The sequence below is a fragment of the Pleurodeles waltl genome, chromosome 5, assembly GCF_031143425.1.
Source record: "Pleurodeles waltl isolate 20211129_DDA chromosome 5, aPleWal1.hap1.20221129, whole genome shotgun sequence".
In the NCBI taxonomy this organism is placed as follows: domain Eukaryota; kingdom Metazoa; phylum Chordata; class Amphibia; order Caudata; family Salamandridae; genus Pleurodeles; species Pleurodeles waltl.
The window spans coordinates 487,585,445-487,612,406 of record NC_090444.1 but is presented as its reverse complement, the minus strand read 5'-3'; positions in this window follow the sequence as shown (position 1 = coordinate 487,612,406).

Sequence of the window (26,962 nt, the reverse complement as noted above, 5' to 3'; positions counted from 1 at the left end):
ATCCCTGGGAACAGTATTTACAATGAAGGTAACTATCCCCCGCTTAGCCCTGACAGCATTTAAAGGGCAGACCAGAGTATGGTATGTACTATACCCATCTTTCTAGCAAGGCTCGACATCCTAGGTTTCTTGAAGACATATGATGTGATGATTTGCCACTAACTCTAACCAGTCTGATACTCCTATTTTTTTTCTTAGCCCTGCTATGTTCCATGACATCATCTTGACTGAGTCAGAATTATTAATATTCAAGTTCACAATTTCAGACGTTTGGTGACCATCCCCATCACTAGAAGACTCAGCCTCTGGAGCATTGGCCAGTAAGTCACACCCTTCCATCCCTTCAAGGGGTGCAAATTTATTACTATGTGTAACCCCAGAGGGTAATACCCAATACCATTTCGAGATATGGAGCATTCTGCCCCATAGGAGTCACTCAAACTGCATTAAGTGGGGGGTGGGAGAGTTACAAGGTGGCTTATAGAAGAAACCCAGATATAGAACAGAAATATGGAAGAAGGCATTTTGGTCTCGTGGAAAGGTTTGAGACAATTTTTGGGCCTTTAAAATTTACAGCTACCCAGGATTGTCTTAAGTGATGGCCCCAGCCAGCCAACCCTCCTGGCCTTGAGGATAAACTTGGTGAACCAGTGAAGTACTTTTAGAATCAACTGTTCTGAGGACTCAGTCTAGACCATTTGAAGCTTGGGTACATTTGCCAGAATTAGTACATAAGGACACACTGTTGGGGGTGAACTCAATACCTGAATTTCCCTACCAGGGATCCCATGACGAGTACCAACAGATTCTGAGCCATTACAATAAGTACTCTCTACATGCAGTCTACCACCTTCCTGGTCAGGTAAAACTTCTTCGACTGACTGAAGCGTCGGAGGAGGTGAGGAACTTGGGGACATATGCAAGTACAAACGATGTTTGTCTACTCAAGGCCACAGAAGAAGAGGCAAACCCCATTTCAGGGCAACAGAGAGCTATTGATTGAACATGGCTGGCACCTCTATCAATGTTACTAATACCACTTGGGTTACTAGAGACTTGAGGTGAAGCCAATGACCAGCTGAAACCAAAGCCTTATCTAGGGTTCCCTTTGCCTTTTGTAGGGCAAATATTTTCTTCATTTTGGGCCAAGTGTAAGGTGCCTAGCCTTGCTTCTTACCGGGCTCCAAGGCACTGTTTCAGCCACACACAGCTCTATGTGATGGGAGCTGCTGGACTACCACATAGCAGCTGATGCGCCCTCGGGCTCCAGCTCACCCTGCTGGCCTAAGCAGCGTACCCAATAACACCACTTCCCTTCTCAGGGACTCTGGGAAGACAGGTTTTTCAAGTGGAGCTCTGACTACAAGTTTCCCTTATTTCCAAGCACAGACCTTTCCACCCTCCTCATATGCAAATACTGTCCATGCCCAGTGCCTGCCCCTGCGTGCACATAGAAGAGAAAGCGACACCAGGGTTGTGAGAAAACTGGGGTGATTGCAGAGACCCCCTAACTTTTTGCTTTTTAATGTTTTTAATGTTTTACTGGTGTTTTCCTGAATCTGATGGTGCCCTGGGTACTGCTAACCTGTCCAAGGGCATGTGCTCTAAGTAAAATTAACATTCAAATTAGGTTATTTATAATTGACTGTGTCAACCTATCTATAAGTCCCTAGTTTATCATAGGGCACGTAGGTTTAGGGATCCCAGCATAGGTGGTGCACCCATTGGTGCACTTCTGAGGTGTCCAGGGTCATTTTAAAGGCTAGCCTTCCTCTAATGCCTTTGTGTCACTCACTGGCTAAGCAGGTCCAAATGATGGCACTGGAGTGGGAGCAGTGGTATTGTCAGCAGGGGAGGGAGGGTGGGGCGCTCGACCACTGTGAAAGGAAAGAGAGCATGTGGACATTTGCTCCTAGAACAGAGTACAGACTGGGTGGTGCTACTGGCACCCTGGTGAACTCTGCTCCACCGTCAGCTGGCAGAGGTTTTTTTTTTTCAAACTCCATGCTCCACTTAGAGCATGGAGTGCAAAAACACAGTGAACTCTGCCAGCAGAGTGTAGTTCACCACACACTCCTAGTCACACTACAAAAACAATGCCATGTGGAATACCTTCAAACTCCAAGATGAAGCTTATATAATGAAAACAGTAATATCAATAAAACCCTTGAACCATTTTAATGATCTTCTGCCTGCCAAGCTCATCAAAGTTTAGATCCTCTATGCTCCTGCTTTGGACTAAAATGGTTATTTCATCTCTCTCTCTCAGGCCATGATTGATGACTGCCTAAATATTGGTTAAGTGCCCCCTATTCTAAAAAAAAACCTAATGTAGACCTGTCTGACATTAACAATGTGCATCCAATTACAAACAGCCCAACACTAGCAACATTACTTGAGAAATGCACACATTTGGAACTCTGTAACCACATTGAGCAGTTTCAGTTCTTGGACCAATGCTAATCTGGCTTCAGACACAACAGTACTGTAACAGTACTTACTCACATTGTAAATAACACTCTGCAACTGCTTGATCAGAATGAATCATGACCAGTAGTGCTACTCTTGAAGGCTTACCCAAGTAAGGCTGGCACCACTAAGGGCCACATTAAACTCAGCAGCTAGGCTCATTAAGGGACCTAGAAGATTTGACCACATTACACCAGACTTAAAACATCTAAACTGGCTCTCATTTAAAGCATGGATACAGTTGAAAATAGCATGTAAGACACACAGGCCCTTCACCGCAATGCTCCTGTATACCTTGTCAATCAACTCAAACTGTCCAGTGGTAGTCGCTCCTTAAGAAGCACCAACTCCCTACTGCTAAAACCAAAGAAGTTCAATAAAAAGAAGCCTTAAAGTCACTCTTTCTCCAGTCTAGTCCCAAGAATTTGGAACACACTTGAAACCAGGTAAAGCCCCACAATTACCTCCTTCATAAAAGAAGTGAAATCTCTTCTGTTGAATAGATTTCTTTTGTAGTAGTCCTGACCTACTCAGCTAGTGTGTTTTCCTGTGGGAACCTCCGGATCCTGATGGGCGAGTGTTTTATTGTACCTGTATTGTTGCTTGCTTATACCTTACTGCTTTTGTCCCTGTATGTATAACTCTTCTAATATTTTGTTCAGCACTCTGATACCCTGATGGGTCATGTTTGTGCTATAAACAACTCGGCAAATAAATAAATAAATAAATAAATATCTAATTAAACTAAATTGGAACACCAAGTGGAGTTAAGATAGATTGGATAGTGAGTCATTTTAAGTGCTGGGAATGGAGAGAGCTAGTGTTCACTAAGGAAAAGCAGGGTAACCATGTTGAAAGTGCCAAGCCAAGTGAATAGGTCATAGCGTAGGGTACAGATAAGCATGGCACTGCCCAGGGTTCCAAATGAGCATATACTGCCCTCTGCCCTCTGACACCTTAGGCAACAATGCTTTAGCTAATTCAGCAGACTGAGATAAAAGAGAAGTCAGCAAAGAATGCTGATGAAACAAACTGATGTTTCATCTTTTTCATAAATAAAACCAAATTTGAGGTGAGGTACAGATGTAGCAGAAGGGCATTCCAGAGCCTGGAACCCATGATCCCAACAGATCCGCTGCCATACAACTGCTTGAAATACAGAAGAAGAAAAGAGAAAAAGACCCAGATCATAGGGTACTCTGCGTGAGTGAGGAGTAATCTGGGTGGAAAGTAGCTTGGGACATGTGCTTTTCTACACTTAGACACCTTAAACATGATGCACTGTTGAACTAATACTTATGTAGAGTCCTGCAAGCAGGTATAATGTGGCAAATCCACGAAGTCCACAGGCCAATCTCACTGCTCTTTATTTCATTCATTGCAATTTATATATCTGAGTGACTTGTAGATATATTATAATGAATTGTACTAGTCATGACGGATAACATCAGAGAACGTATTAGGGGGAGAAACAATAGAATCATCCAGAGTGCATAATATCAGCAACAAGACCAAATCTTCTGAATCTGACATAAAAATAATTGTTTGTTGGTGGACCAAACTCCAAGGTTATTTACTTTGCCAACAGGGGTAGGACTTGTAGGAGGCTGGCCTGGCTTATAGTGGGTACCTTGTGGTACTTACATCTTGTACCAGGTCCAGTTATCCCTTATTAGTATAATAGAGGTGTTTCTAGCAGCTTAGGCTGTTAGAGGTAGCTATGGCAAAGCAGCTTAGGCTGAACTAGGAGACATGCAAAGCTCCTACTATACCACTTATATCATTTAGCACAATATCATAAGAAAACAAAATACTAAGAGTTACTAAAAATAAAGGTACTTTATTTAGTAGCAATATGCCAAAAGTATCTCAGAGGATACCCTCACTTAGGAGGTAAGTAATATACACAAATTATATGTACACAAACCCAAAACAGGTAAGTAACAGTACGAAAAGTAGTGCAAACAATGTAGAATCACAATAGGATGCAATAGGTAGACATAGGCCTAGGGGCAACACAAACCATATACTCCAAAAGTGCAATATGAATCACGAATGGACCTCAGGCCTGTGGAAGATTGTAGAGGGTCGCTGGGACTGTGAGAAAACAGTAAGGGTGTCCAAGATACCCCACCCCAAGACCCTGAAAAAGTAGGAGTAAAGTTACCCTACTACCCTAGAAAGACAGTATAGTCGTGAGAGGGGATTCTGCAAGAACCACAACTGCTACCAAAACACTGAAGATGGTTTCCTGGACCTGAGGACCTGTAAAGGAAGGGGATCAAGTCTAAGAATCACGCAAGTGTCCAGGGGGGGCAGGAGCCCACTAAACCCCAGATGAAGGTGCAAAAGGTCTGCCTCTGGGTGGAAGAAGCCAAAGATTCTCCAACAACGGAAGGTGCCAGGAACTTCTCCTTTGGTCAGAAGGTGTCCCACGGTGTGCTAGAGGAAGCAGAAGTATTTCCACGCAGAAATACCACAAACAAGCCTTGATAGCTGCAAGAGTTGCGGTTAAGGATTTTGGGTGCTGCTGGGGCCCAGGAAGGACCAGGATGTTGCCCCTTGAGGAGGAGACAGAGGGGACACTCAGCAACTCAGAGAGCCCCCACAGAAGCAGGCATCACCCGCAGAAGTACTGGAACAGGCACTTAGAAGACCTGAGGACAGCGGTTGACTCAGGGTCGCAAAGGAGGATCTCACGACGTCGGAGTCCAACTCAGTGAGTTGGGCAATGCAGGACGGAGTGCTAGGGACCAACGGCTAGGCTGTGCACAAAGTACGTCCTGGACAAGTGCACAAAAGCTGGAGCAGCTACAAATCACGCAGTACACAGGTTTGCTGTCTGGCATGGGGAGGCAAGGACTTACCTCCACCAAATTTGGACAGAAGGGCCACTGGACTGTGGCAGACACTTGGACCCAGCTCCTGTGTTCCAGGGACAATGCTCGTTAGAATGAGAGGGGACCCAGAGGACCGGTGTTGCAGAAATTTGGTGCCTCTCTTGGCAGGGGGAAGATTCCGTCGACCCACGGGAGATTTCTTCTTGGCTTCCAGTGCAGGGTGATGGCAGACAGCCCTCAGAGCATGTACCACCAGGAAATAGTTGAGAAAGCCGGCAGGATGAGGCGCTACAATGTTGCTGGTAGTCGTCTTGCTACTTTGTTGCGGTTTTGCAGGCGTCCTGGAGCAGTCAGCAGTCGATCCTTGGCAGAAGTCGAAGAGGGAAGTGCAGAGGAACTCTGGTGAGCTCTTGCATTCATTATCTGAGGAATAGCCCAGAGGAGAGACCCTAAATAGCCAAAAAAGGAGGTTTGGTACTAAGAAAGGAGGCTTGGCTACTGAAAGAGGTAAGCACTTATCAGGAGGGGTTTCTGACATCACCTGCTGGCACTGGCCACTCAGATCTGTCCATTGTGCTCCAACACCTCTGAATCCAAGATGGCAGAGGTCTGGGACACACTGGAGGAGCTCTGGGCACCTCCCTTGGGAGGTGCAGGTCAGGGGAGTGGTCACTCATTTTTCCTTTGTCTAGTTTGGCACCAGAGCAGGGCTGGGGGATCCCTGAACTGGTGTAGACTGGCTTATGCAGAGATGGGAACCATCTGTGCTCATCAAAGCATTTCCAGAGGCTGGGGGAGGCTACTCCTACCTAGCCCTTCACACCTATTTCCAAAGGGAAATCCTTTGTTCTGCCTTCCTGGGACCAGGCTACTCAGGCCCCAGGGGGGCAGAAACCTGTCTGAGGGGTTGGCAGCAGCAGTAGCTGCAGTGGAGACCCCGGAAAGCAAGTTTGGCAGTACACGGGTTCTGTGCTAGAGACCCTGGGATGCATGGAATTGTTGCCCCAATACCAGAATGGTATTGGGGTGACAGTTCCATGATCCTAGTCATGTTACATGGCCATGTTCGGAGTTACCATTGTGACGCTCCATATAGGTAGTGACCTATATGTAGTGCACGCGTGTAATGGTGTCCCCGGACTTTGTGAGTACCTTGAACAATGTGGGAGCACCTTGGCTAGTGCCAGGATGCCCACACACTAAGTAACTTGGCACCTAACCTTCACCAAGTGGAGTTTAGACATATAGGTGACTTATAAGTTACTTATGTGCAGTGAAAAACGTGGGCATTATTTCACTCAGGCTGCAGTGGCTGTCCTGTGTAAAAATTGTCTGAGCTCCCTATGGGTGGCAAAAGAAATGCTTCAGCCCATAGGGATCTCCTGGAAACCCAAAACCCTGGGTACCTAGGTACCATAAACAAGGGAATTATAAGGGTGTTCCAGTGTGCCAATGAGAATTGGTCAAATTAGTCACTCCCCTGCAGTGACAAGTTTAAAAGCAGAGAGAGCATAAACACTGAGGTTCTGGTTAGCAGAGCCTCAGTGATACAGTTAGGCACCACACAGGGGACACATATAGGCCACAAACTTATGAGCACTGGGGTCCTGGCTAGCAGGATCCCAGTGACACATATCAAACATAGTGACAATATAGGGTTTCCACTATGACCACTGGGGCCCTGGCCAGCAGGATCCCAGTGAGACAGTAAAAACACCCTGACATATACTCACAAACAGGCCATAAGTGGGGGTAACAAGGCTAGAAGGAGGCTACCTTCCTACAGGACTATTGCCTGGCTAGAAGACCATGCGTCCTTGTCAATGAACAAGATCTCCATTTCACTTAACCCCTTCGCTGCCAGGCCTTTTCCCCCTCCTGTGCCGAGCCTTTTTTTGGCTATTTGGAGCAGTTCGCGCTTAGGCCCTCATAACTTTTTGTTCACGTAAGCTACCCACGCCAAATTTGCGTCCTTTTTTTCCAACATCCTAGGGATTCTAGAGGTACCCAGACTTTGTTGGTTCCCCAGAAGGAGGCCAAGAAATTAGCCAAAAAACAGAGAAAATTTTGTTTTTTTAAAAGAAATTGGAAAAATGGGCTGCAGAAGAAGGCTTGTGTTTTTTTCCCTGAAAAGGGCATCAACAAAGGGTTTGCGGTGATAAAATCACCAGCTTCCCAGCTTTCAGGAACAGGCAGACTTGAATCAGAAAACCCAATTTTTCAACACAATTTTGGCATTTTACTGGGACATACCCCATTTTTACGTTTTTTTGTGCTTTCAGCCTCCTTCCAGTCAGTGACAGAAATGGGCATGAAACCAACGCTGGATCCCAGAAACCGCAACATTTCTGAAAAGTAGACAAAATTCTGAATTCAGCAAGGGGTAATTTGTGTAGATCCTACAAGGGTTTCCTACATAAAATAACAACTGAATAAGAAAAATATTGAAATTGAGGTGAAAAAAACATCAATTTTTCTCTAAGTTTTACTCTGTAACTTTTTCCTGCAATGTCAGATTTTCGAAAGCAATATACCGTTACATCTGCTGGACTCTTCTGGTTGCGGGAATATATAGGGCTTGTAGGTTCATCAAGAACTCTAGGTACCCAGAGCCAATAAATGACCTGCACCCTGCAGTGGGTTTTCATTCTATGCCGGGTATACAGCAATTTATTTGCTGAAATATAATGAGTAAAAAATAGCTATCAAGAAAACCTTTGTATTTCCAAAATGGGCACAAGATAAGGTGTTGAGAAGCAGTGGTTATTTGCACATCTCTGAATTCCGGGGTGCCCATACTAGCATGTGAATTACAGGGCATTTCTCAAATAGACGTCTTTTTTACACACTGTCTTACATTTGGAAGGGAAAAATCTAGAGAAAGACAAGGGGCAATAAGACTTGTTTTGCTATTCTATGTTCCCCCAAGTCTCCCTAGCGCCCGCGACAGGATATGCCCCAAAACACAACGTGGACACATCACAGAAAACAGACCTGTTTTTAGCAAAGTGCCTACCTGTAGATTTTGGCCTCTAGCTCAGCCGCCACCTAGGGAAACCTACCAAACCTGTGCATTTCTGAAAACTAGAGACCTAGGGGAATCCAAGATGGGGTGACTTGTGTGGCTCGGACCAGGTTCTGTTACCCAGAATCCTTTGCAAACCTCAAAATTTGGCTAAAAAAACACATGTTCCTCACATTTCTGTGGCAGAAAGTTCTGGAATATGAGAGGAGCCACAAATTTCCTTCCACCCAGCGTTCCCCCATGTCTCCCGAAAAAAATGATACCTCACTTGTGTGGGTAGGCCTAGCGCTCGCGACAGGAAATGGCCCAAAACACAACGTGGACTCATCACATTTTTTCATAGAAAACAGTGCCTACCTGTGGATTTTGGCCTCTAGCTCAGCCGGTACCTGGGGAAACCTAGCAAACCAGCGCATTTTTGAAAACTAGAGACCTAGGGGATTTCAAGATGGGGTGATTTGCGGGGCTCTGACCAGGTTCTGTTACCCAGAATCCTTTGCAAACATCAAAATTTGGCCAAAAAACACTTTTTCCTCTCATTTCGGTGACAGAAAGTTCTGGAATCTGAGAGGAGCCACAAATTTCCTTCCACCCAGCGTTCCCCTAAGTCTCTCCATAAAAATGGTACCTCACTTGTGTGGACAGGCCTAGCGCCCACGAAAGGAAATGGCCCAAAACACAACGTGGACACAACATATTTTTTCACAGAAAACAGAGGTGTTTTTTGCAAAGTGCCTACCTGTGGATTTTGGCCTCTAGCTCAGCCGGCCCCGGGGGGGGGGAAATGCCCTAAAATAAATTTGACCCCCCCACCCCCCACATACCCCCCCTGACCAGGAGCGACCCTTGCCTACGGGGTCGCTCCCCCTGCGTGACATTGGCGCCAAAAAACAAATCCCTGGTGCCTAGTGGTTTCTGCCCCCTTGGGGCAGATTGACCTAAAATCGACCAATCTGCCCCCAAGGGGGGCAGAAATGGTCTAAATACAGTTTGCCCCCCAGGGGAGCGACCCTTGCCTGATGGGTCGCTCCCCATCTCTAAAAAAACAAACATTAAAAAAAAAAATACACAATTTTTTTTTGCCCTGGCGCCTAGAGGTTTCTGCCCCCCCCGGTGGCAGATCGGCCTAATAATAGGCCGATCTGCCCCCAGGGGGAGCAGAAATGGCCTAAAATAAATTTGCATCCCCAACCCCCACCCCCCCCACCAGGAGCGACCCTCGCCTACGGGGTCGCTCCCCCTGCGTGACATTGGCACCAAAAAACAAATCCCCGGTGCCTAGTGGTTTCTGCCCCCTTGGGGGCAGATTGACCTAAAATCGACCAATCTGCCCCCAAGGGGGGCAGAAATGCTCTAAATACAGTTTGCCCCCCAGGGGAGCGACCCTTGCCTGATGGGTCGCTCCCCATCTCTAAAAAAACAAACATACAAAAAAAAAAACACACAAAGGGGGTCATTCTGACCCTGGCAGCCGGTGGCCGCCAGGGCCACCGACCACGGGAGCACCGCCAACAGGCTGGCGGTGCTCCCACGAGCATTCTGACCTCGGCGGTTCAGCCGCGGTCAGAAGCGGAAAGTCGGCGGTCTCCCGCCGACTTCCCGCTGCTCGGGGGAATCCTCCATGGCGGCGGAGCGCGCTCAACCGCCATGGGGATTCTGACACCCCCTACCGCCATCCTGTTCCTGGGGGGTCTCCCGCCAGGAACAGGATGGCGGTAGGGGGTGCCGCGGGGCCCCTGGGGGCCCCTGCAGTGCCCCTGCCAATGGCATGGGCACTGCAGGGGCCCCCGTAAGAGGGCCCCACTGTGTATTTCAGTGTCTGCAATGCAGACACTGAAATACGCGACGGGTGCAAACTGCACCCGTCGCACCCCTGCAACTACGCCGGCTCAATTCTGAGCCGGCGTCCTCGTTGCAGGGGCATTTCCTCTGGGCCGGCGGGCGCTCTTTTGGAGAGCGCCCGCCGGCCCAGAGGAAATGTCTGAATGGCCGCCGCGGTCTTTTGACCGTGGTGCGGTCATTTGGCGGCTCCCTCCAGGCGGGCGGCTCCCGCCGCCCGCCGGGCTCAGAATGAGCCCCAAAAAGAATTTGCTCTGGCGCCTAGAGGTTTCTGCCCCCCCCGGTGGCAGATCGGCCTAATAATAGGCCGATCTGCCCCCAGGGGGGGCAGAAATGGCCTAAAATAAATTTGCATCCCCAACCCCCACCCCCCCACCAGGAGCGACCCTCGCATACGGGATCGCTCCCCCTGCATGACATTGGCGCCAAAAAACAAATCCCCGGTGCCTAGTGGTTTCTGCCCCCTTGGGGGCAGATTGACCTAAAATCGACCAATCTGCCCCCAAGGGGGGTAGAAATGCTCTAAATACAGTTTGCCCCCCAGGGGAGCGACCCTTGCCTGATGGGTCGCTCCCCATCTCTAAAAAACAAACATACAAAAAAAAAAACACACAAAGGGGGTCATTCTGACCCTGGCAGCCGGTGGCCGCCAGGGCCACCGACCACAGGAGCACCGCCAACAGGCTGGCGGTGCTCCCACGAGCATTCTGACCGCGGCGGTTCAGCCGCGGTCAGAAGCGGAAAGTCGGCGGTCTCCCGCCGACTTCCCGCTGCTCGGGGGAATCCTCCATGGCGGCGGAGCGCGCTCCGCCGCCATGGGGATTCTGACACCCCCTACCGCCATCCTGTTCCTGGCGGGTCTCCCGCCAGGAACAGGATGGCGGTAGGGGGTGCCACTGGGCCCCTGGGGGCCCCTGCAGTGCCCCTGCAAAATAAATTTGCATCCCCAACCCCCACCCCCCACCAGGAGCGACCCTCGCCTACGGGGTCGCTCCCCCTGCATGACATTGGCGCCAAAAAACAAATCCCCAGTGCCTAGTGGTTTCGGCCCCCTTGGGGGCAGATTGACCTAAAATCGACCAATCTGCCCCCAAGGGGTGCAGAAATGCTCTAAATACAGTTTGCCCCCCAGGGGAGCGACCCTTGTCTGATGGGTCGCTCCCCATCTCTAAAAAAACAAACAAACAAAAAAAAAACACACAAAATTAAATTGCCCTGGCACCTAGAGGTTTCTGCCCCCCCCTGGTGGCAGATCGGCCTAATAATAGGCCGATCTGCCCCCGGGGGGGCAGAAATGGCCTAAAATAAATTTGCATCCCCAACCCCCACCCCCCCACCAGGAGCGACCCTCGCCTACGGGGTCGCTCCCCCTGCGTGACATTGGCGCCAAAAAACAAATCCCTGGTGCCTAGTGGTTTCTGCCCCCTTGGGGGCAGATTGACCTCAAATCGACCAATCTGCCCCCAAGGGGGGCAGAAATGGTCTAAATACAGTTTGCCCCGCAGGGGAGCGACCCTTGCCTGATGGGTCGCTCCCCATCTCTAAAAAAAACAAACATACAAACAAAAAAAACACACAAAAAAAATTTGCCCTGGTGCCTAGAGGTTTCTGCCCCCCCGGTGGCAGATCGGCCTAATAATAGGCCGATCTGCCACCGGGGGGCAGAAATGGCCTAAAATAAATTTGCATCCCCAACCCCCACCCCCCCCACCAGGAGCGACCCTCGCCTACGGGGTCGCTCCCCCTGCGTGACATTGGCGCCAAAAAACAAATCCCCGGTGCCTAGTGGTTTCTGCCCCCTTGGGGAAGATTGACCTAAAATCGACCAATCTGCCCCCAAGGGGGGCAGAAATGGTCTAAACACAGTTTGCCCCCCAGGGGAGCGACCCTTGTCTGATGGGTCGCTCCCCATCTCTAAAAAAACAAACAAACAAAAAAAAAAAACACATTTTTTTTTTTTGCCCTGGCGCCTACTGGTTTCTGCCCCCCCTGGGGGCAGATCGGTCTAATAATAGGCCAATCTGCCCCCGGGGGGGCAGAAATGGCCTAAAATAAATTTGCCCCCCGAACCCCCACCCCCCCGGGAGCGACCATTGCCTACGGGGTCGCTCCCCCTGCGTGACATTGGCGCCAAAAAACAAATCCCTGGTGCCTAGTGGTTTCTGCCCCCTTGGGGGCAGATTGACCTCAAGTCGACCAATCTGCCCCCAAGGGGGGCAGAAATAGTCTAAATACAGTTTGCCCCGCAGGGGAGCGACCCTTGCCTGATGGGTCGCTCCCCATCTCAAAAAAAAAAACAAACAAACAAAAACAAAAACACAAAAAAAAAATTGCCCTGGCGCCTAGAGGTTTCTGCCCCCCCTGGGGGTAGATCGGCCTAACACCAATAGGTCGATCTGCCCCCAGGGGGGGCAGAGATGGCCTAAAATAATTTTGCCCCCCCTACCTCCACCCCCCCCCCAAGGAGCGACCCTTGCCTACAAGGTCGCTCCCCTTGCGTGACGGCGCAAAAAAAAGATTCCTGATGCCTAGTGGTTTCTGCCCCCCTTGGGAGCAGATTGACCTAAAATCAGCCGATCTGCCCCCAAAGCTGGCAGAAATGGCCTAAATACATTTTGCCCCTCCAGGGGAACGACCCTTGTCCAAGGGGTCGTTCCCCATCTGTAAAACAAAAAAATAAAAAAATCCCTGGTGCCTAGTGGTTTCTGCCCCCCTTGGGGGCAGATCAGCCGAATCAAAATAGGCTGATCTACCCCCCAGGGGGGCAGAAATGGCCTAAAATAACCCCCCCCCCAGGGAGCGACCCTTGCCTAAGGGGTCGCTCCCCTTGCGTGAAATTCACGCCCAAAAAAATAACTCCCTGGCGTCTAATGGTTTCTGCCCCCCTTGGGGGCAGATTGGCCTCATCAAAATAGGCCAATCTGCCCCCAAGGGGGGCAGAAATGGCCTAAATATAATTTGCCCCCTAGGGGAGCGACCCTTGCCTAAGGGGTCGCTCCCCACCTAAAAAAAAAAGAAAACATAACAAAAAGAAGAAAAAAAAAGAAATGATCCCTGGTGCCTAGAGGTTTCTGCCCCCCCCTGGGGGCAGATCGGCCTAATAATAGGCCGATCTGCCCGCAGGGGGGGCAGAAAAGGCCTTCCCAAAAAAATGCCCCCCCTGGGAGCGACCCTTGCCCAAGGGGTCGCTCCCGTTGCGTGAAATTCGCGGAGAAAAAAAAACTCCCTGGTGTCTAATGGTTTCTGCCCCCCTTGGGGGCAGATTGGCCTCATCAAAATAGGCCAATCTGCCCCCAAGGGGGGCAGAAATGGCCTAAATATAATTTGCCCACTAGGGGAGCGACCCTTGCCTAAGGGGTCGCTCCCCACCTAAAAAAAAAGAAAACATCACAAAAAAAAAAGAAAAAAAAAAAAGCTCCCTGGTGCCTAGAGGTTTCTGCCCCCAGGGGGGGCAGAAAAGGCCTTCCTAAAAAAATGCCCCCCCTGGGAGTGACTCTTGCCCAAGGGGTCGCTCCCATTTGACAGTTTCATTCAAAAAAATAAAAATCCCTGGTGTCTAGTGGGGTTTCAAAAGCCGGATTGCAAGCAATCCGGCTTTTGAAACCCTGTGAGAGACTTCAAAGGGAAGGAAATACATTTCCTTCCCTTTGAAGCCTCTCGGGGCCTCCCCCATGGGATTGAAAGAGAAATGCAAAAGCATTTCTCTTTCAATCGCGCTGGAAGCTCTGCTTCCAGCGCGATGGGGGAGACCCTGTGACTAATCAGCGCGCGCTCACGCGCTGACGTCACAGGGGGGGTTGGGGGGTTCAGGGGTGGGAGGGGAAGGGCTTCCCCTTCCATCCCTGACTTTGGGGGGGTGGGGGGAAGCACACAGAGGGAGCGAGAGCGCTCCCTCTGGGCTGTGTGCCGAGGACGTAGTGGTTACGTCCTCGGCACAGCAGCACTGTGCCGAAGGATGTAACCACTACGTCCTCGGCACAGAAGGGGTTAAACTAGCCTGCACGCATTTTATTGTATTATTATTTATTATACCAAATCAATTCATAAGGATTGGCATATTATATTCATCATTATTAAGCAGAGTTGTATCAAACCAGTCTTTCAACTGTGTATTAATCAGGTTGCAGATTTTATTTATGTGTTTTTGATCCACTTTTATGTAAGAATAATGACCTCTGGGTTGAAACGTTATCTAGTTTTATGATCTGGCCTGTGCATGACAAAGATAGGACCTCCTTTATCTGCTTCTCAAATTATAATCAGTGTAGGTTAGATCTAGTATATTACTTAGGTTTATTTACTCTCTTTTCTTGCCAAGCCAATTAAAACCTTCTGAAAAAAGCAACTAACACATACCTTGGTGCAAGTTGTAGTGTGATCTAGATTTACTTTTCATTTTGCTCTCTAAACTATGACTATCATTAAAGTCTAATATCAACAACAGCCTTGACATACGGCCTGCTTTAGAGTTTGTAGTATGGACAGTTGTCCTCTATCATGGACAAACTGACCCTTCCATCAGGCTGATGGAATGCCATTTGCCATATTTAAAGTTTGTGCTGTGGGACTGCTATCAGTCACCACAGAGTAATTTCCTGCAGCCAAACCTCAGTACTCATTTATTGGTTTCCCAGTCCACTGTCGATAGATACAACTCGGTCAATGTTCGTATGGCACACTTAAGCCTCCATATTTAGAGTTGTCTGTCATCAGAGTAGGACAGGGGAACATAATGATGGAGTACAGAGATACCAAATGTGTTGTTGGGTGGTGGATATGTCCATCATGTTGATGAACGTGTCTGTCAACACACACACCTGCCTTGTATCAACTTATCCATCACACCTGCACCTCATACTATAAAAGTTAATGTGCTAACTTCACACACCATTTACCACTGTGTTTGTTACTAAAATGTCTGCTAAAAGAGCCCCTAGATTTTCAGAAAATTAACAGTCAGGGTTGATGACATAGTCAGGGTTGAGCCACAGTTGGATCCCGGGTACATACAACAAACGTGAGTCAGAGAAGGGAAATGTAGGACAGAATAGTAAGTAAGGTGAGTGATGTCTCCAAAACCAGGCGCTTACTGGAGGACATCCTCAAGCACTGAAACAATCTAGGGGCAGAGTATGCTTTCTCAATTCCAGGCCATACCAATGTACCCTGGAAGCTTGTGGTGGTTGACCAAGGCCCCTCAACCTCATGTCTTGGAAGATGAAGGTGGTGTTCATGCTACACAATGAAGGCATCATGGAATTCTAGGTGGTGTGGGGACTGGTATCTCCAAATAATACTTTTCTATGCCCAACCAGTTTCTCAATTCTCTACACTCTGGAACCACTATTCTCTAACTCAGATCTTTTCACTACAGGACATTATTTAATACAACTTTCAAATATGATGTCTGCCATTACTAAATCCATACCTTAAATTTAGAGGACTGTGAGAAATTCTATACTAGTATATGGGCTCCCAAATCTATGAAAAATAGAAATGAAGTATAAATCAATCAATCATTTTCATTTGTAGAGCACAGCACTATCACCCCTGATGGCATCTGGGCACTGGGTATGAGGTTTCTGTTGAAGAGCCAGGTCTTAAGTTTCTTCCTGAAGTGTGCTAGGGAGGGTGCTGTGTGGGGGTAGAGGGGCAGGTCATTCCAAGTCTTGGCAGCGATGTAAGAAAAGGAGCAGCCACCACTGCAATGGATTTTGGGGGGGTGTGTGAGAGCCAGTGAGGAGAAGAGCAAGTGCCTTACAGGTTGACAGAAGTTCAGTCAGTGGTTGATGTAGGCTGGTCAATGTTCATGTAAGGACTTGTAGGCATGCTTTAGGATATTGAATTGGCATCTCTTCTGCATAGGGAGCCAGTTGACGTTTCTCAGGTGGGGGGTGATGTGGGCACATTTGAGGAGGCCCAGGATGAGTCTAGCTGTTGAACTTTGTGTGGTCTCAAGTCTTTCAAGGAGTTGGGTGGAGATGCTGAACTAGAGTGCAGTGCCGAAGTCAAGGTGGCTGGTGACGAGGGCCTGGGTGATGGCTTTCCTGGTGTTGACTGGGATCCATCTGAAGATGCTGCGCAGCATGGAGAGGGTGTAGAAGCAGGAGGAGGCAATTCCGTTGATTTTTTGCTTCATGGTCAGGTACCTGTTGAGTATGATGCTGAGGTACTGGACATGGTCTGCAGATGTGGGGGTAGGTCTGAATTCACTTGGCCACCAGTGTGGTCACAGATGGTAGTGTTTCTCCCAAAGATTAGAACTTCTGTTTTATCAGAGTTGAGTTTGATGCAGTTTATTTTCATCATGTTGGCTATGTTGGTTACTGCATTGTGGAAGTTAGCCCTGAGGGTGGGCACGTTTTCAGTGAGCAAGAAGATGGGTTGTGTGTTGTCCACGTAGGACATGATGTTGGGACCGTGGGATCTGATGTTGTCCGCCAGGAGGTCATGTAGATGTTGAACATCTTGGGGCTGAGGAGTGATCCTTGGAGTATGCCATAAATGATGTCCTTGGGCTCGGATGTGAAGGGAGGCAGCCAGATGCTCTGGATATACCCTGTCAGGAATGAGGCAAGGAGATGATCCATTTGAGGGCTTTGCTTGTATGCCGGTGTTGTGGATTCAGTTGATGAGGGTGCGGTGTGATATGGTGTTGAATGCTGCTGAGAGGTTGAAGAGGATCAGGGTGCGGTCTCCCCGTGATCAAGGAGCATTCTGTTGTCGTCTGTGCCTGCAATGAGTGCTGGTTTAGTTCTGTGGGCCGCTCGGAATCCTGTTTGGGAGATGCCAAGCAGCTTGTTTTGCTCCAAGTATTTGGTGAGCTGTTGATTGATGGCCTTTTCGAGTACTTTGAGAGGTTTGGGGAGCAGCAAGATCAGTCAATACGTTTTTTACTTCGCTGGGATCGGCGGATGGATTCTTTAGAAGGGGTCTGATCGCTGCATGCTTCTGTTTCTTTGGAAAGACTGCCTTGGTGATGGAGGTGATGGCTGAGGTGTAATGAGGGGTGAGGGGTGTCTAGGTGGTGGCCATTTAGTTGGTGTTCACTGGTTGGTTGAGGCTGCTGAGGTTCAGGACTGTGTGTTGGAGGTTGAAGTTGTATATAGTGGCAATTTTATTGTGAAAGTAGTACAAGAGGGTGTTGCAGAGTTCTAGGGAGGGGTGGGTAGTGTTCTCTGTAGCTGTCAGGTTGGATTATTCTTTGACTTTTTTTAAACGTTCCTTTGTGCAGTTTTCTGCTGTTTTCTGTTGTGTTGATGCAGGCTGTGATGTCTGTTCTTTTGGCTTGATTTGCCGGTGGTAGTCACTAAGAACAGCATTGTGGGCTGCTCTGTTGGAGGGGTTCCTGATGGATCGGCATTGTTTTTGGAGTCAGTAGCAGCTGCATTTGGTGGTTATGAGGTCTGGGTTGTACTTGTTGGCTTGTCTTGAGGTTCTGTTGACTCTGTCTGGTTGCAGTGGGACACCTCTGTTGGCACATTCGGTTATCCAGGTAAGAAGTTCTAGGGCTGACAAGGCTTTGGGTTGGGATGTGCTCAGGACCTGGGTTCACTGTGTCTCTGTTACCTTGCCCCAGCTGAAGTAGGATAGGTAGTGCCACCTGGTGATAATGTGCTGAGTGTCAGACCAGGTGAGTCTTATGACATAGCTGAATTTGACTTTGCTGCTGGAGCTAAAGAATAGGTTGAGTGTGTGTTCGGCTTTGTGCTTGGGTTCGGTGACCATTGGGCAAGGCCGATGTTGCTCTCATGTTCTCCAGGAGAGTGGTGGAGTTAGTGTTGTTGGAGTTGTCGATGTGGAAATTGAGGTTTCTGAGTAGGATGCAGTCATTGTAGTTAATGGCTAGAGGGGTGATAAGGTTGGGAATTGCATCACAAAAGGCCTGTTGAGTTCCTGTACGTCTGTGTATGACGATGCCTCTTAAAGTTGTCTTGGCATCAGTTTTCAGCTGGAAGTTGAGGTGCTCTATGAGCGGAGCGGTTAGTCGTTGGTGGCGAACCATTAGATGCTATCCTTGAAGATGATTGTGATGCCTCTGCTGTGTTTGTTTGTGCAGTCTTGCTGTATCATCTTGCAGCCATCAGGTGTGGCAGTGGCTATATTGGGGTTTGAGGAGGAGTTGAGACAGGTTTCGGTGATGAAGGCTACATCAGGGGAGAAGGAGGTGATAGTGTACCATAACTTTGTGCCATGATTGCAAAGAGTTCAGTCGCTAAGCAGGATGCACTTGAGTGGCAATGGGTAGTTTGTGGGCTTCCAGGCAGGTGTGGGGTTGTGTGTGGATCGATGGCCCTATCTTGCAGGAGAAATGGAAGAGACAGCAGGTGAAGAGTCTTTTGGTTGCTCGAGGAAGGAGGTGCAGCAGTTGCTGTTGCAGCATCCAGAGTCCAGGGACCAGAGAACCTCCGCACTGTAGCTGACGGTAGTAGGGGAGCCATTGTTCATGGATCTGGGTGCGGTCAAGGCTCAGATGGATGCAGACGGGCTTGCTTTTGGTGTACCTTTGGCGAGCCAGCAGCACAACCACTGCATGCACCAACTGCACAGCCACACTGTGGCCTTGGTTAAGTAGGTCCTGGGAGAGGGAGGGGTTCTGGGTGGTTGGAGCAGGATGAGGGAAAGGGCAGGAAGTGGGTGGGGGTGAGTGGGAAGCGAGGCAGCAAGGGCAGGAATGGAAAGGGGAACATATGCAGGAAATATACTGGACAGGAACAGAAAGAGGTGAAAACAATAAACGGGCAGCAAAGAGAAGCAGAGAGTGATCAAAGCAGAGAAAAAGGCAGCAAAGAGGAAAAAGCAGAGAGACATAAAAAAAAGACATGGGCAGCAAAGAGGAAAAAGCAGAGAGAGATCAGAGAGCGGCAGCACAGAATGAGAAGAGGAAGGGATTAAAGCTGAAACATGAAGTAGATGTAAGCACAGCAGCAAGCGAAGCTGGACAGGATACCTGTCATGGGGTACCAGGCATGGGGACCTGCTGAATGGGGTCATGGTGTGCCCTCTATTAAGTAGGTCCTGGGGGAGCAAGGGATGCTGGGTGGTAGGAGGTGGGAACAGGAGTGGGTGTAAAACGAGGCGGCAAGAGCAGGAGAGTGCACAAATGTGGCACAAATGTGGGAAAAGAACAGGACTGTAATAGTAAGGATTAAAGGCAGACAACTGGCAGCAAAAAGGAAAAATGAGAGAGAGAGCAAAGCAGAAAATAAGCAGGAAAGAAGAAAAACCAGAGAGACTTCAAATCTGAAAAAACAGCAGCAAAGAGGAAAAAACAGAGGGAGATCAGAGAGAGGCAGTGCAGAATAAACTAAGGAAGGGATTAAAGCAGAAACATTGAGCGGAAGGAAGCACAGAGCCACGCAAATCTGGGCAGGAGACCAGTCGTGGGGTAGCTGGTGTACTGTTCCATCTTGGATCCACGATCATGTATATAACCTCCAGATCATAAAGGTCCCTGGAAGCATTGCTTAGTGGATCAAGAGCCCTCACTCTCCATAGGGTCGCATGTGTCATCATCAGACCATGCTCTTCACTGGGCCGGCTCTGCAATGCCCAACAAGCACCACAGAAGAACTCTTTACCAGAGATATTTTATTGCCAATAAAGTTGTCAAAAGTGCAACTCAAATGCCTCAGTTTTGGCAGATAGTAACAGGACTGTCTAGGAAGTTTGGAGTAGGGTGAATAAAATTAACAATAGAGCCCCAATAGTAATTTTTACTCATAAGTGGGGTCTATTTTAAGATTAAAAACAGTTCAGTGAAATTGGAGGAAATTATGTTCCTCAATTCTCAATAAATAATGCTTATGCGGTCAGTGGATTTCTTTGTCACCTAATAGGTTTACATGTTCCATGCCCTTATAGTGCAAAGAAGGATCTGTGGAAATTCTTCAGGAGCAAATCATAATACCTTATGGCCTGGTTTAGATCTTGGCAGATCTGGTCCTGCCATCATTTTTCCATCAGATAATCCTTCTACTGACCAGGTGGTCCAGACTCCTTATTTAGATGCTGGCAATCTCATACAAGAGTGTTTACTGACAAACCGCTGTCACTGACAGAACTGTACACCTGCATCAATGGCACCATAGGTAAATGCAGAGGGACAAATCAAAATATTTTACTGCTGGGCCAATCAAGATGTGCCTTCACATCGACTTAACTGTGCCAGCTAAAATGCTTCACCTAAGTTGGGGGAATCAAAAGGCATATGGGGGGTCATTACAACCCTGGCGGCCGGTGTTAAAGCGGCGGTAAGACCGCCAACAGGCTGGCGGTCTTTTTTTGAGTATTATGACCGCCATGGTCATCCGCCGCTTCTCCGTTCCGCCCGCCAGGGCGGACACAACCGTTGGGCTGGAGACCTGGGTCTCCAGCCCGGCGGCCGTGACAATACCGCCGCCGGCATTTTGACCCGACTTACCGCCGTGGATTTCCAGCGGAAACATACACATCCGACACGCACGCAGGCACCACCAACACACATACACGCACACACACCGACATACATGCCAACATCCACACACACAGTCAGACACGCACACCCACATTCAAACATACACGCACACACCCATACAGACATACCTACAGACATACACGCACTCATTCCCAAAACACGCAACACCCCCGCAAGCATACACGCACTCACACACCCCCTCTACATACACAGACGCACACCCCCATGCACCCACACAACACACAACACCCCCCACCCCCCCTAACGGACGATCGACTTACCTGTTCCGTCGATCCTCCGAGAGGGGACGGAAGCCATAGGGGCAGCTCAGCCGACACCACACCGCCAACAGAACACCGCCGCGCCGAATCACAGGACGTGATTCGCTGGGCGGTGTTCTGTTGGCATCGCGGTGGAGGTGGAGCAACGGGTCTCCGTCGGAAAAATGACGGAGGGCAACCAACAGTCATAATACGCCGAGCGGCAAACCGCCACTACTGGCGGTCTTCCGCACGGCGGTCCCTCGGCGGTCTTGTTAAAAGACTGCCGAGGTTGTAATGACCCCCATAATGTCAAAATGTACCCTTTTTCTACTTTTATGTTCCTTTGCCAGCGTGAACCCGATCATGCAAGTCCTACCTTTGGTGTTGCTACTACACCACAAGGAAAATCAACCCAGTCATCACCAGAACTAAAGGTAAGTGACTGTTTTATGTGTTACCATCAGAATTATATATGTATATTAGCTCTCTTATTGTGCATTTTTTAAAAATACCTGCAAGCAATATTGTAACAAAGTCCAATGCATATATGTGTAATGTGGTAGCTTAAGAAATTTAAAGAAACACACCTGTATATTTTATTTACATTTACCAGTGTAGTCCAACATGTCTTCATACTAATGGACACCTACACAAAAAGTCACATTAATCCCAAATTCAAAATGTGTCCATATAGGTGTGTATATTCATTTTCCCTAGAGTACTAAATCAGATACCTTACACATTACTTGAAATACATAAATCTAATTAAATGTAGTAATTGCACTACACAATGCAACAAGTGGGTTTACAAGAAATCAACATTCAATGTCACCTCTAAACTTAAAATATTTCATAGATGTATTGATGTCACATTTGTAAGGCTTGTGTGGTTGTTATTAACACACCTGCATTTACAAGTTACAAAAATATAAGTATGTTTAATTTTGGTGTAAGTGTCCCTTTTCATGATGCATGCTTGCACTAAAATTAACATGCCCATTACAAATGTCTGTCACTAATGCATGCACTAAACATGTAAAAAAAAGGTTTTGTTCAACATCATGAATGAACTTAAGTTCATGTTACTCATATTTTCATAAATCACATTGCCATCAATCAATTACTTTTAATTAAAAATAGAAAAGTTTTTGTTCAACGTCATGAATGAACTTAAGTTCATTTTACTCATATTTTCATAAATCACATTGCCATCAATCAGTTACTTTTAATTAAAAATAATGTCAGGACAAACTTTGTGAAAAGAAAAGGAATTTTATTTATAAATAAGATAGCTCTCTCATAATAACTTTATTGAAAATAAATTGGCCATAAGATAGTGATTTAATCACAAGTTGGGCTTCTGGCCCAGAATATGCCTCCTAATGACACTGCCAAGGGATAACATCATCAGTAAGGGGCATCTAATGGGCAGAGCAGGCATCTCAATGATCCTTCTTGGGAGCGGAGGGTTTGGGTTTTGTAGAGGTCTGGGACAGGTATGCAGTCAAAGCGAGTGGAATAGAAGGGGTAGAAGAGGTGGGAGAGGATTGGCTTGGGACATAAAGGGATCTCTAATGAGTGCTTTGTGTGTGTCTGTTTTGCAAGTGAATATGGATCTGGTGTCTGTGGTGCATGTTTGTGTGTATGCTTCTTGGAAGGTGTGTGGTGTTCAGGTGATTGTGCATGTTTGCATTTGGTGCTTGTTGCGGGTGTGCTTTTCTGTGAGTGTGTTTGGATGTGTGTGCTGTTGAGGTGGTTGGTGTGGTTATGATGCAGGTGTCTGTATGTGTTGTAGATGCATGTGTGTCTGGTGTATGTTTGGACGTGTGTAATTCTGTAGGTGTTTTTTGTATCCCGGTAACTGTGAGCGTGTGGGTTTGTTGGGTATTGTTTTCTGTGTAGGTGAGGGCCTGTTTGTGTGACTGTGCATGTTTGGATGAGTGTGCTGTTGAGGTAGATGTTGTGGTTGTGGTGCTTATGTGTGTGCTGGTGATTGTTGGTATGGTAGGTGGTGGTTGTAGTTGTGATGGTGGTAGTGATGCTTGTGTCTGAGTGGGTGGGTGTTATGAGTGTGGTGGTGTATGTTGTAGATTTTTGGTGTTGTGGTTGTTGTGGTGGGCATTGTAGTTGTGCTGATGGATGTGGTGCCTGGGTAGTGGCAGCAGTGTGTGTATGCTAGTTGAGAGTATGTTTGTGTTTCATTGCATGTTTGTGTTTATGTGTGAGTATGTTTCTTGTGTCTGTTGGAGTGGGTGGTTGCAAAGAAATGAGTGTGCTTGGGATTGGGGAGGCAATTCAGAATTGGCGCTGAAGAAGGGACCGGAGTAGAAGCACAAGGTTGGCCCTTTCAGGGGCTGTTGTCAGTGCAGAGACTATTTTTGCAAACTTTCTCTGCATGCCAGACATCAAACTATGAATGGCATCCAGGAATGCGACCATCTGTTCCATTTAGGAACTTAGCCCCTGGATGTCTTTCATTATTGCTGTTTGGCTTACAGAGATGCTGCATAAGATCTTAGTAGCCTCTTTACTGGGTGAAGCCAGAGGGGCTGCACAGGGTGGGACATTCCTGCGGCAAAGGCGATCCCAGACATTTTAAGGATGTTTGCCCAGCTGGAAGGAAGCAAGAGGGATGGTGTAGATGGGAATCTGAGTGGTGGACAAGGATGAACATGGAACAGGTCCTGTAGTATCCGCCACCATTATGGACTGGTTGCTTGTGAAGACCTCCGAAGAACATGTCAAGCTAGTGGCCTCCATGCCAGTCCCCTCACCCTCCATGCCACCATGTCCATTGGTATCTAATGTTTCTCCATCCGACACACAGTGACCAGCTGCTTCACCGCTTTTGTGACCAATTTCTCCTTCACCAGCAGCTGAAGATGAGTAAAAGACACATACAACATTTTTATTATCTTTGTTCAAATAAAAATGATCACAAGGTTCTTTAGCAAAACATTTTCTTATTTTAATATTTTACCTGTTTCAATTCCACAAAACGTAGATATACTTCACCATTACCCCATGCATGTAGGGAACATATTATGGACCCATTTGCTTGCAGTTTTGTAAATTACCATCATTACTCCCATTTCATATTGATACATTTCTCTTAAACACTGCAGATTTCTCATGGAATTGTTTAACGTCTCCTAATGGTTGGGATTGGTTGTTTTGAATAGTGAACTCATGCCGCACAAATAAATATCTAGCAGGAAACTTTGTACCATGTACATTGTCCGTTGTAAAAAAGTTCCTTTAAATAACTCCTTTGCTTCAATATTAATTTGTCATCTGGACATTAGAAAGGACACAAACATGATGTTCTGGGTATGTGTTACTCTGTCACCAATGTGTGTACATTCCTGTCTGTTTCAATTAACAATTTTTGCCCACCAAATTCATGTTTGTTGAAACAGCCTGTCTTACATGCATATTGGTGAAGGAGTAAAGCTGCATGCCAATCTGCAACTACTAACATGAAGTGACTTGACTTAGGCAGCGAAATCATATTTATTAAATGTTTTTTTCCTGGGAAATATTGCCATTGTTCTCATGCTCCTAGTCATTTTAGATCACATGCCCAATGTGGTTTGGTCACTATACCAACACACCAAAGTGAAGTTTGGAACAACCACTGTATTGTAAGTGCATTGTGTGGTATGTCCCCTGTAATAAGGCCAATACAACCTCCTCACAATTGTGATGAGCATCATACCTGATAGAATCATAAATCGAGGCCTGTTTGGTACAATTGTTCCTCATAACATAGACAAAGTCCAAGTACATATTTTTTCTTAGGCAGGCATGTGTCTGCTCAAAACAGTCCTTTGGTAGTGATAAGGAATCTAGTGGCAACATTTACCACAAATCAATGCACAAAACACATCGTCCTACGCCTTATGCAAATTGGTCACCTTTCAGAACTCTTCTCTTGTTTTGAATATGTGTCGACCTTTGCATTGAAGTAATTCATTATTGCTGTAAGGCAAAAAGTTAACTGACTATATGAACCCAAAAATTAACTTACCCCATTGATTCTGCTGTTGGACTCTTAACTGCCCATCAAGATCTGGAAAGGCCACCGGAAGTATATGGGCCATTAGGGGAGTCATGCTATAGCGCACACTATTCCCACGTTGGGAGGACCGGCCAAGCTGGATTTCAGATGTCTTTCTGGTCTAGCATTGCAGGTCCTCCCACCTCTTGTGGCAGTGAATGACACCCAGGGTCCACACCTTCTTAGTTATGGCCTTTCATATGGCCTTTTGCTAATAGACATTGACCTGTATGGGTACAAGAAAGAAAGAACAAATGTTTTGTGAGCTTTTTGTTTTTTTTGCATTGCTGTAACACAATTATGAAACGTCATTTCACAATTATTTCTGAAACGTTACTACAGATTATTTTTTAAATGTATTATTTTCTTGAAAATACTAATTTGAAGTGACCTGTTGAGTACTCTCAGCACTTTTCATGTCCTCACTTTACAAGTCTAGGCCAGTAACATATTCTGAGCAAGGGATCAGTACAAATCATTGTGAGCTACTGAAGGCTAATCAACTTGCACATTGTTAGCACACACCCCTTGCCCAGCTTTATTGGCTTAATGTCTAATGTTTGTAGAGCCAGATACTATGGTTAGAACCATATACTATGGTTAAGAGCAGTATGGGAGGGTTGCCATGTGTGTCACTGAGAACATGGTTTTTGGTGATGTATGAACATGTGTATGTAGGAATGGGATATACTTATATGGGTGACTGAGACCCTGTGTCATATGTACTTTCAGCATAAGCTATACCTTCCCCATTTGTGACAGCATTACATGAATAATTCATACTCATCAGTTTGAAATTGGAATAAAGTGCAAAAGAAATCAGACAACTTCATAACTTGAAAGTTTTTTCCTCCACTATACACATCTCTCATTTTGATATTGGCTGTATTTTTCACTTATACTTATGGCATAGTGTCTACTGGCCACTGAAAGGTAAGGGACATGCAGTTTCTAAATGGAACATTTTGAAATGTGAGTACATTGAAATGAAAAGTCACTTACTCATCAGGATACATTTTCATTTCAATTTACAGACATTTAAAAACATTGTTAAACATCATTGTGTTTACAGCCAACTTACTGAGTTGACTACGCTAGAAAAGGGACAATTTAGCCTGTGTTTATGAATAAACAAGTTGGTTAGAAATACATTCTCCATTTAAACATGTACCTTTTGCTATGGGTTCCCATACAAATTGGCTGTACAGGGACAAGACCTACATGGTCAGCAGTTTCAGCTCCTCTGTTGAGACTTTAGACAACCTGTCACCTGCTTTGCCCAGCATCATAGCTCCCAGAGCACAGTAAGAGCAGCAAAAGTAGAGGAGGTGTTGTTGGCTGCAGTGTTAGGAGGCCAGTGAGCTTTTTTTGTAACACTGCATGTATGTACACAACGTTCTTCATCATCATTTGAGGCAGACACAGCCATTGGCTTTCCTCCATTGCTGTCACACATGTAATCCAATGGCTGTGTCCATTGTGGAGTTTTACAGCCACTCTGTGGTTAACATCCACTGACGGCTGTCGTATTGCAAATGTCCTGACAGCATGGTCAGACGGCTGCCGTTTTGGAATGTGAAACAGTGTATCTTTAAGCTGAATGACTCATTTTAATCAAACACCTAAACCAAGGCCTAATTGCTAAAGTCCGTTACAGCAGGTCGGTTGAAACAAACTCCCATATTAATTCTTTCTGAGGGGTGCGACAGGGTTGCATCCTTGCCCCATTTCTTTTTTTAATTTATATACATGAACTTGACACATATTTGGCTGAAGTCGGGAAGGTTATCCCCTTTATAGACTCCCAACCAATTCCCATCCTCCTTTATGCTTTGGATTTAAATGTCTTCACACTAAATCCTTTTTTATGACCTGCTGCCCACCTAAGGCAAAATCAAAAATGTTTGTAATGGGAAATGCCAAATTGGGGAAGGTGAATGATTAGCTATTTGGGCATCATCTTCAACTCTAGTCTCAAATGAAATGTATTGTTGAATAACAGATTACAAC